Below are 12,108 nucleotides of genomic sequence, written 5' to 3'. Positions count from 1 at the left end.
TTTATCCTTAATGTCAAGATGTGAAACTCAAATCTGTTCTTCATTCTGACTATGGAAATCTGCCCTTTATGTAACCATCATCAAGAGTATCATATGTGTAATATATACAACCTTATTCCTTGTTATATAAACCCTGAAGAATGTACATAACAAGAAATGACTTTCTTTTTTTGTAGATTTTTTTTAAATTTATTTTTTATTGAAGTATAATTGAATTACAATGTTGTGTTAATTACTGCTGTACAGCAGAGTGACTCAGTTATACATGTATATACACTCTTTGTCATATTCTTTTCCATTATGGTTTATCACAGGATATTGAACATAGTTCCCTGTGCTATAAGTACCACCTTGTTGTTTATCCATTCTATGTATACCAGTTTGCATCTGCTAAATAAACCAAAGCTGAAAATTATTTCTTGGGATTAGCAGATACAAGCAATAATTTTCAGATTTGGTTTATGACATATCAAGCATCAATGGTGATTAGAATATCTAAATTGGTGTCCGAAACTAGAATTAATTTTAATTATATAAAACAGATGAGAATAAATGTGATTTTTTTTTACTGAATATAGAAGCAATCATTCAGTTTAGGGTTGCTATTTTAAGGGATTACCTTGGGAAGCTGTAAACAAATTTGAAAAAAATCTATTTTTCAAAATGTTTTTAAAACCCCTCTATCAGAATTGCTTCAAAGTTAGTTTATGACCTGTTTTGCCTTATTACTTCATTTATTTTTCAAAATTTTAAGAGTTTATTTGAGCAAAAAAGTCAATTGGAATTGGGCAGTGCCAAACCAAAAGTGGTTAGGAGCTCAGGGAGATACTTTTCTAGGGAAGAGGGAGAAATGGCCTCCGTGTTGAATTAATTTAACAATTTCCCCATTTTGGTCATCCTCTGATACATGAGATATTGACCAAAAATTTAGTATTAGCGCTACTCTCAGTCACCATCAGAGTTAAGTTGTTCTCGTCTCATTGTGAAACTCATAGGTTACGATGTCAGATCTGTGGAAGAGATTGTTTCTGTTGTTCATCTTGTTTCTGTTTCTCCAAGCATTGTGAGACCATCTAGTGTACTGCTGGTGGCTGTGGACATGCATTTAAGACTTTTGAGAGAGGATAGTGCACCGGGGAGACTACAATGATAGCTATTAGGAAGATAATACCAAGAGAATGATGTATACTCCTTAGCCAGGGCCCCCGTGAACCAAACCAGTTGGTATCAAATAAATCAAAGAATATACCTGAAGGGGCAACAGTCTGATTTAGCCAAGCGGTTTATTTGTTTATTTCCTCTCTTTGCTACAATACCACAGGTGTTGATCCAGGTAGAGCAGAAAGTATTTGCTATGGCACAGACTCCTCTTTGTTCAGCCAAGAAGTAATCTAAAGCAATCCTATTATCTAAAACCACCTTAGCAAGAAAATATAGGCACTTTTGTTGTTCAGCTATGGGCTTAGCAGTAAATTAAGCAACATTTGCCAAAGTTAAGGAGCTCTGTCTTCCCGTGCACTAACAGAGAGAAAAACCAAGTAGTGAAAAGGCAAAGGAATAAAGTTTTATATTGGAGATGAAGATCTTGATCTCTGAGTTTGGGAGAGCTGTCTACCTGAGAATGCCATCTGCTTCTGGGGAGGAACCTCCCTAGATGATTTTAATTTTAGATCTCCAGCTAGTGTGTAGTTCCAAGAGTCTAGAGGAGCCCATTTTAATTAGGGGATGTGGACCCAAGGTTCAAGTCCCTGAAGTTTGGCTGCCTTCTGGACAGTGAGGGGTACCTGGTATGGTCCCTGCCAGGGAGGTTAAAGGGCAGTCTTTGTTCTTAGTGATTCCAATTCAAAAAGGGTGGGAGAAAATTGGAAATGTTAGTCTGGAGAGTTGTAGCCAGTTAATTGAGGATACTAGAAGAATTCAGGATCTAGTTTGGTTTATAGATATATAACAAAACCTCAAAGACAATAAATGGAACTAGAATCTGATATCCACAAGGTTGTGTTATAATTTTCTACTGAAACATAATTTTTGTCTTTTACAAACACCCTTATTTCTATCAAAGGTAATCACAGCAAGACTAATTTGTTTGCAAAATAAGTCTAGTCTCATTAAATTTGGCCTGCTTATTTATGTAAATGTAGCAAGAATAGTGATTGACCATGTATACTCATTTTAAATCTGCTTTGCTGGAATTTTTCGTAAGTTTTATTGGCTCCTTAAAGTCAACCTTAGTTCCTTAAAACTGTTTGGTCATATCTGATTTTATGGAATTCTCAAATATGATATTCCAGTCAAAGCCTTGGTAATATAACCAATGTTTCCAATCATGTCTTGTTACAAGGAGACCAGATCCTTATTGAAGTTATGCAAACAACTATATTGCTATGAAAAGAAAAATACTCAATAAATTTCTGTATTCTGGAGGGATTAGGTAGGGAGAAAAATTAAATATTTCAGTTCTGTTTAAAGAGGTGTACTTTATAAAATTACTGTAAGTCGTAGATATCTTAAGGGAAAAAAGAAAAAGTTTTCCTTAAATCTGGAAAAACAAAACATTATGGAACCAGTAATGTTTCAAAGCAAAAGTTGTAAAAAATTCATAATCATCCTCATCAGTTTATTCAGTCCCATATTATTAATATTATTCTGCTTGAAGCCAGTTTTTCCTAATGGAAATTCTTACCCAGTTCAGTTTTACCCAGTTTTACCCAATTCTTACCCAGTTCTAGAATATTTGTCAAAGTCCGTTCTATGAATCTCTCTGAAGATTAGGTACCTCAAAATACATCAGAGTAAAACAGTAACTATCTGTAAATGAAAAAAGGCTAAAAAATGGCCATGGTTGAAGATCTGATGAGAGTTCATTTGACAAGGAAATTTAGTTATTTTTGTGGCATATAATAATTTTAGATAATAATTGGACAATGACAGTATTGACAAATTTCTAAAGACTTTAGACAATTTCTGAAATAGCTATGTCAACAACATATATCCCTATACAGATAACATAAGGAGGATTATCATCACTTCTTACTTGACAGTGCTCCCATGTAATTTAACATACAAAATCAATCTCATTAGCTTAACATCTCTCTTTTACAAGGTGAGAGACAAATTCTTTGAGGTTTTTCAGAGGTCTTCTGGAAAATCTCAAAGTTGCTCTGAGGTAAAAAAGACTCCATTTAGAATTTGATTTTGGGAAGTTGTCAAATGTCAAAAGGTTTGGACATTTGACTATATTGGATGTAAGATTATAAAATAGTACTAAATTATTTATTTAACCAAAGTGGTAATAAAAGACTTCGAAGGCAAATACAGAAGGTTACATATTTGTGAACAAAACTTAATTCTTTTAATATTCAGAAGACTGGGCTGATAAAGACAGCATGAAGCACAATAAATTATTTTGGTAAGACACAAAACCTTTGCTTTCCAAGTAGATTACGTGGAAAAAAACACAAATTTCACAATCTCTTATCAAGATCAGACCAATAGTCCAATAAAACTTTGTCCTTTTGACAGAGAAAACCAAATCCAAATTTTACACCAGTGTACTTTTGCTATTAAAACTTATTCTTTAAAAACTTAAATAAATCCATTCCAATTTTAGTTCGTTTGATCACTCATAAAATTCCTTTTCCAGTACTCCTTTTCCAATACTCCTTTTTCATACTCCTACAACAAATTGTTTTAAATAAATTTATTTATTTTTGGCTGCGTTGAGTCTTCGTTGCTGCGTGTGGGCTCTCTGTAGTTTGTGGGGAGTTGGAGCTACTCTTTGTTGTGGTGTGCGGCCTTCTCACTGAGATATCCATTCAGGTTTTTTCCTATGGTTCTTCTCTTTGTCATTTTGGAACAACCAGTCATGTTACTTTCCTTACCTACTTTTCATACATAGTTGTTTCCTTTCACCATTATTATTTCTGAGTAGTTTTAATTAAACACATTGATTAGATTTCTTAAATCGTAGAATCCTTTATTTCTAGTGGAAACTAAGAAGTAAGTAATTGTGAACTGTTTGTTACACTAGCATTCTGTAGATTGGCAAGTTCATAAATATATTTTACAACTTCTAGAAGTATATTCTTCCTCATAGTAAATTTTTCAATGTGGCGCAAAACGTGTTTACTAATAGACCAATATATCTTTACTTCATCTGTAAAAGGAAGCCAAAAGTAGATAAACCTATGTTCAGCAATTAACATTTCAGTATTTTATCTTACTTGGAAATAATCTAGATAGTCAATGAATATATATCATTCAACTTATCTCAGTATAACTTTAAGGTTTTAAATTACCAAAAAGATTTTGGAAATTATTTTTAAGTAGACATAAAGCATAATTATTGTTGAAAAGTTTATTTATAAACTTACTTACATCTATTTAATTTACTTGTTCTTAATAATAATGTTTAGACCATTCATGAAAATTTCATGAGACATTAGACAGCTAACCATCATCTAAGTCATCTTTCTTGGGTGCAAATTCTGTAACAGAAAAAACGTGAGCTTATCTGACTTTTAGTAAACCTAGGTAGAATAAAAGAATTATATTTAATGCTTATAACTCTAAAGACAAGCCCGTTGTAATTAAACCAATAAACTTTAGCTTTTATCCTAGATCATGTGAACTTGAAAAACATTTGGGTTAGTTTCTATATTTCTGAGAGTATACTTGATTTATGTAAGTTTTTGTTTGTCTTTAAGTAAATGAAATAGAGCTCTTGACAAATTAATTTTGGCAATATCATCCAGAGGTAGAAAAATTTCACACAACTATAACATACATACAAAGATATACAGATGCATTGATTTTATAGTTTTTGTTTTAAAATCTTACCCATGAGACAGGTGCAACAATGCAAAACTCTCTAGTTTATAAAAGAATGGTTGGCTGTATTTCTGGCAGATAGAATAAGTTAAGGTTACCTGCTCAGATGGCTAAAGTTTTTACTACCAATATTTGTGAAAAAAACTTGAGACTTTTTATTCACTTCATTTCCAAATAGCTTAATTTTTTTTCTCTGATAAGAATTATCTCTCATATTGCATTTCAAGAGCTGGCTCTGGGTTCCTAAAGACCAGGAAGAACATTTACATCTCAAAGGCACAGGGAAAGGCTGTAAGTTTCTCCAAAAAAGGGCTTTTGTTTCCTAAATTCAGATCTTTTACAACATCTGCAAGCCTTTTGAGATAAATAGGGAAGTTTGGGTGTTTGGTAAAAAGATAGGTAGGTTTTGAATTGTTGCTACAACTGCATTTCTGTTCTTGTAAAGACTCAGTTGTAAGACAAGTACAATTTTTAAAAATTCCTTAAAGAATTGGGTTGCAACCTAAATAATTTCAAGATGCTGACCCCACCGTCCAGCCACATTACCCTCAATTTCCTCTTTTATATTGGGGAGAAGATTTTCCAACTAAGATGGAAATCAAAAGATTCCTATGTTCTAGATTTAGAGCTGTGATTCTTTGGAATGTTTTAGTAATCCTTCCACAGTGGCTTCAGAATGTTTTTCTTTCCCTCTGGGTACATAGTTTCATTTTAGATTAGGCGAGAAGGTCTACAAAACAGTTCCTATCAGGCTCTGAATGTCAGCTTCCAATTAGATCAACTTCTGACCATAGAGCTACTTAAAAAAAAAAAACAAAAAAAAACACACACCTCTTGAATAGCAGTAAATATTCCGAAGTATTGAACAACCCCATGGACACAAGAGGGGTCCCCAACGAGGGTGCAAAAGATACTACCCTTCCAAGATCTAGAGCCACTCCCAAAGATAACCAAAAGAATGAAAGACTGACAATTCCCCTGAGAGCTGGGAACGGCGGTAGGACCCTAGCTGCAAATGGAGTGCAACTCACATTTCTGTCTGGCCATATTTTGGGGTCCGGCAACCTGATGGTTGCCAAGCCAACCTCTCAGGACACAAAATGAGACAGGAAGACAATAGCTGCCCCTGGGAGAGAAAGGATCAATAATCAATGATTTCCCCTGCCAATCTAAATTTGGAAAAGAAGGAACTACGTAAAATTTTAGCTTCCTCTTTTGACCAGGCACCACAGAGAGATCTGGGGGAGCTGACTTTGGTGAGGATTCTCACCCTTTGCCAGCTTCTGCAATTTTCCCAGGATCCCATCTGCAGGTCGCATCCTGGTCACCAGAAACTGTAAAGGAGGAAAAACAATTTCACCTCTATTCTTTTTAGCAAGTGCCTGAGTGAAACTCCTTTGTCTCGAGGGCACCTGTGTAAATGGATAAGCCTACCTAAGATGGTTAAAAGTTCTCTACTGTAGACACTATAATTCAAGATTATCTTTGGTAAAGTTAACCTACTTGTTTAGCCTCAAAATAATTTTTTTCACCTGAGGCCGTATGCTGTACCTAGTCCAGGTTTAAGCTGGATCCAGTCCAGATCATGTCCAGTTTCCAAGTTGAACTTAGTCCAACCCCAGACCCAGTCTAACTCTGGCGAGGTTCTGGACCTAGTCCAGAAAAAGAAATGCTCAAACAAAGTCTGAGCATAATGCAAAAGCTGTGGAGCTCGGATCCAGGATCCTGGAGGGACTTACCTATCATCTCCAGAGACAGTGAGATCAAGGGGCTCATGAGGTCCTACACCTGGCTGCTCATTGCTCTTGGGGGCCATTGGGGGTCTCCTTTGGTTCCCTCTTTGGACACCAGGGTGTTAAAAGATAAACTGAGGCATATTTAAAAATATAAGAGATTGTGCAAAAATTGATTCCAGTTGAGTAGCACCAAACCGGAAGTGGTTAGGGGTACTCCATATTACTGTAGTTACATTTTTACTACTTAAAGAGCAGGACCCTGTAGGGGCTCCTGGGCATGGGGAGCCTTTCTGTTCAGCCTCCATGACCTTTCCTGAGTTCCAAAGGGCAGATTCAAACAGTTGCTAATTCCGGAAGGTAAGGGATACAGAATCAAGGGAAGAACAGCCAAGAAACAATAGTACAGCCTTGGGGCAGCATCCTGGTTCCACCTCAAGGGACACACATAACAATATCTTTAAGCCGTTTTATAGAACTAAAAGCCAACAAATGGAATATTCAGCATTCTCCATGCCAGAGAAGACCACCTGAGGCCGGATAAAGGAACCAGAGAAGTTCATCAAGAATATTGCCTGAGAGACTTCCCTGATGGTGCAGTGGTTAAGAGTCTGCCTGCCAATGCAGGGGACACGGGTTTGATCCCTGGTCCGGGAAGATCCCACATGCCACAGAGCAACTAAGCCCATGAGCCATAACTACTGAGCCCACGTGCCACAACTACTGAAGCCCGCACTCCTAGAGCTCGTTCTCCGCAACAAGAGAAGCCACCGCAATGAGAAGCCCATGCACCGCAATGAAGACTAGCCCCTGATCGTCGCAACTAGAGAAAGCCCGCGTAAAGTCAACGACCCAATGCGACCAAAAATATATATATAAATTTAAAAAAAAAAAGATTACCTGAGGCCAGATTAAAGGAGGACAGGCCCTACACACACCCTAATCTCATCAGCAACCCCACTCTTGAATTATTGCTATAAAACTCTTCATCAAATCCTCCTGGGTTGGGACGTAGTTTTCTAGGGCAGGAGCCCTCTGTGTTCCCCTTTGCCTGGCAAAGCAATAAAGTTATTCTTTTCTACTTCACCCAAAACTCTGTCTCCTGTCTCTGAGATTCAATTCAGCACCAGTGTACAGAGAGGCTGAGCTTTTGGCATCACTACTGATGGTGTTGCCCTGCTTGGCTCACTCACTTTATTCATCAAACTTGACTCGGAGTGAATTTTTGTTAGTTGAGAAATTTACAGAGATGTGGCGTAAGCAATTCCAAAGTATTCTGTGTAGCAGCATCCTCTGTGGAATGGCTGTGTGCCTCCTCTTCCACCCCAGGATAACTTAGATTTAGAAACGGGAAGAAGCAAGCTCAGTTTTTAACATAAATCACTTTTATTTAATCTTCACCAAAGTCCTATGAAGCAGGTAATATCCCTGTCATCCAGATGAGGAAGCAGAATCAAAATGTTTAAGTGATTTAAATCCCGGGCTTCCCTGGTGGTGCAGTGGTTGGGAGTCCGTCTGCCGATGCAGGGGACGCGGGTTCGTGCCCCGGTCTGGAAGGGTCCGGGAGGATCTCACATGCCGCAGAGCGGCTGGGCCCGTGAGCCATGGTCGCTGAGACTGCGCGTCCGGAGCCTGTGCTCCCCAACGGGAGAGGCCAGAACAGTGAGAGGCCCGCGTACCGCAAAAAAAAAAAAAAAAAAAAAAAAAAAAAATTCCCTTCGAACTAGTGTAGAATTGGGATTTATCTGGCACTACAGTTCTACTCTTTCTTATACTCCCTATTATCTCCTTCAGTGGTGACAACCTCACTGTGGAATGATAAGTTCTGTTGTATTTGTGAAAGTTCACATTACTTTTTAATTGTGTCACACGTGCGTTATCTATATAAGCTTGGGCCAGTGCATAAGAGATATTTTTAATATTCTGTTTGTGATTACGTAGCTTTGAGCGATGAGGAAAGGGGAAGAAATGCTTTTTGTTTATGCATAGCAAGCACTGTGATGGGAAGCCAAATAATGTTGGGCACTCTTGACAGCAGTGATGTTTTACCTCCTAGTGTTACAAAAATTTGCCTCATTAAACAAGATGAAACAGATGCGCCAATAAGAAGGGAGCCCCATTTGGAACAAGCAGGCTTTAAGAGAAAGTAAACCGATGAGAAGTGAGTTTGTGATGGTAATGTGAAAAGCCTGGGGAAGATGATACAGACATGATTCAGGCCTCTATTTCAAATGATAAGTTTGAAGACAAAAGAATCCATAGTAAGTCCTGGTTCCAGGCTGAGCAGTTTCGGTGGTATGCATCCTGCTTGCTTAAATGACTTGACTTTTGAAAAGACAGAAATGGGAGATATGTAACAATCCAGTTATAAGTCCAAAGGAACCAGTGTCACCAACTATATCAACCGAAAAAATCTAACATGTTTACACTACTTATTGTGTGCCAGGTAGGGTAACTAAATCATCCTGGTTTGCCTGGGACTTTCTCAGTTTTAGCATTGAAAATTCTGCATCCTAGGACCTGCTCAATCTCAGAAAAAACAGGATGACTGGTCATTGATGCCGGGTTCTGTTCTAAACATTTTATATTTAGTAACACATTTAATCTTCACAACAGCTCTCTGAGGGAGGTACTATTATTATCCCTAATTAATTAGTTAAAAATTATTTATTTGGCTGCTCTAGGTCTTTAGTTGTGGCATGCAGGATCTAGTTCCCTGACCAGGGATCAAACCCGGGCTCCCTGCTTTGGGAGTTTGGAGTCTTAACTGCTGGACCAACAGGGAAGTCCCTATTCCTATTTTACAGGTGAGGAAATGCTTGCATAGAGAGGCTAAGAAATTTGCCTAGGGTTCTACAGCCAATAAGTGACAGAATCAGGATTTGAAATCAGGCAGTCTGGTTCAGTGTCAGTCTGCCTCTAAGTGGACTGCCTCTAAGAGTGTCCTGCTTTGTAATAGATGGAGAAAGAGATGTTTGGGGAGAGAATAATGGAGAAAAGCCTAGTCCCACTCTCCTGCTGCATATGTGGGATATATAGGCAAGCAAACAGGCTGTCACAGGTCTGGAAAAGAAGAGAAACCCTTTTCAGAAAGTAGGTAGAGTGAGCCCTTTGAGTATGTTGGAAAATTAATTAACCCAACCTGCTTGGTCAGGGAGGGCATGAGATACTATGTGAAGGGTCTAGCCGTCTGCTTGACGTATGCTGGTTGGTTAATGAGCAGAAGTTTGTCATTAGCCTTCAATAATGGCAACTGTAGGAGAACTGACAACAATGACAATGGCTGCAGAAAAGTGGAAGCTGTGGCTAAGAAGGGATATGAACCACTCAGGGCTTCCAGGACAGCAGAGGTCAGGATAGGGAGATTAGGGTAGAATCAATCACTTTGTGATTGTCCCCAAGGTTGTGGTAGCATTTGTCTGTAGGTCTAGGTGGTCCATGGAAGCCTGGGTTAAATGAGTACATACAATTGAAGGTTTCTTGGCATGGAGATTCATAGGTTTATCCATGATGGGATGCCAATATGTTAATACAACCACAACCCAAAAAACAAAAATTAAAAACAAATTTGGAATCATTTTTCTAAAAGGTAGGAACTGTTCTGTGTTGTGCTATGTTACCCAGGGATTAGCAGGTTTCAGAGTTTTTCCCTGATTTGGAAAATAGTAAGCTTTGTCATTTATTATAAGCCTGATCAATAAGAGGGTAATGTAACTGTTACTAGTAGGTTTGCCCACAACTCTCTTTAATTTAGCATTGAAAGTTCCACATCCCAGAAAACCACTTAGTCCTGAGCAAACTGGACAGTTGGCTACTCTACAAGTAGGCTGGCTCTGGAGCCACTCAATTCTAACTCAACAGCTCATTCCAAGCTCTGTGACCTTGGGAAAATTACTTCACTGCTTTTAGCCTCAGTTTACTTACTTGTAAGATGGTAATGGTGAGAGTACCTATCTGTATGGTTACTATGAATATTCATACACAATGTACCTGTCTTATCCTTATTGCAGCCTCTTGCACATAATAAGTGCTCAATAACTTTTAGCTATTATAAAGAAATAGAAAAATTCCACAAAGGACAGAGGTTTGTCTAAACCTCCCTAGTGCATTAAGCCAACTCTAGCAATGTGCTGTAGTTAGTTTTGTTGCTCACCAAATATTTCTAGTTTTTTGTTTAGGCGTGTGGTAGGATTGATGTCAGGTGTGGGTGGCCATATGACTTGCTTTGGTCAAAGAAATAGGAGAAGTGATCTGTGTAACATCCCAGTGGAAGCTTTAAAACTGTCACATGGAACACGATGCTCTCTCTCCCAGGAAGGTTCCAAACAGTGGCTACTCTGTCACTCAGGGTCCTGAACTAAGGACCAAGAAGAGCAAAGCTCCCATTGACCTGTGACAGACATGAAGCAGGAGTAAGAAATAAACTTCATTGCTTTAAGCCGCTGAGGAGTTTTGGGTGTGTTAGCACAGCGCTAACTAGCCTGTACACTAAGGAAGGGACTGATAATTCCTGAACTCTGCCAATTGTGGAGAACTGCAGTCAGGCCCAAACTGACTGACTTAATACAGTTACAGTTATATTGTAAACTTAAGTTCATTTTTGGCTTCAGTTAGGTTTTCAGTTTTGTTAAACAAAGAATGAGTTGACTTAGCATGCTTTTTCATGGTTTGACTTGCATTGGCAATGTTATATATAGCACGCTGTGCTTTTACTCTATTTTGCCTGTATTTCTTTGCTGTTTGTGTGTAATGCTTCAGTTGGACAAGCATTCATAACCCTGGCTGCACATTAGATTCTTCTGGGAGCTCTAAAAAATATCCATATCCAGACCCTAGCTAGACTCTGGTTGTTTTTCAAAAATTCCCCAGGTGATTCAAATGTGAAGCCAGCAGTTTGGCCCTGAACCAGATCTTTAACTTCTTAATGAGGGACTATGACCTGAAATTGCTGAATATCCTTTTTGTTGTAAGTAGGAGCCCAGAACACAGAGAGCCATGCAGCACCATGACCAAGAATGGCTGACATGGCTTAGAGGAGACTATTATGCCATACTTCTTTTTTTAAAAAATTTATTTTATCTATTTATTTCTATACAGCAGGTTCTTATTAGTTATCTATTTTATACATATTAGTGTATATATGTCAATCCCAATCTCCCAGTTCATCCCACCACCACCACCCCACCCCATGCCATACTTCTAAGTGGTATTAGCCAACCTAGAACAAGCACTCAGTGGGGTCTGACATCATCTTTCTGGAAGGGAATTCAAGGCTGTAGGTGCCAGTTGAATGTCTGCAGAATTAAGCTTGTTACAAGTGTCCACGTCGTCAAGAGGATGTAGTCTCTTTAAGAAAGGAAGGGATCCATCTCTTAGTAGGTGTACTAAAGGAAGTTCACCACTTTTGCAAAAGGGTGATACCAGTCTACAAGCACTTCGGGAAGTGACATCTTGTCTCCTACTGTTCGTTTGGCTTCACTTGTAACAGATCTCAGCTCTCTTACTATTGGATCAGTTATTCATTATCTGTTTGATACTGCCTACC

At 38.3% G+C, this 12,108-nt stretch overlaps 1 protein-coding gene across 5 annotated transcripts in view; it reads left to right on the top strand.

Moving 5' to 3' along the window:
* The window catches only part of DNAJB9 (DnaJ heat shock protein family (Hsp40) member B9), a 421,139-nt gene that overhangs the window by 44,227 nt on the left and 364,804 nt on the right, over positions 1-12,108 (top strand). The gene's annotated exons all lie outside the window — the stretch shown is intronic.

Source organism: Phocoena sinus, chromosome 9 (assembly GCF_008692025.1).
Source record: "Phocoena sinus isolate mPhoSin1 chromosome 9, mPhoSin1.pri, whole genome shotgun sequence".
Taxonomy (NCBI): Eukaryota; Metazoa; Chordata; class Mammalia; order Artiodactyla; family Phocoenidae; genus Phocoena; species Phocoena sinus.
The sequence above is the reverse complement of the archived record's forward strand: the minus strand, read 5'-3'. Positions and strand labels throughout refer to the sequence as shown.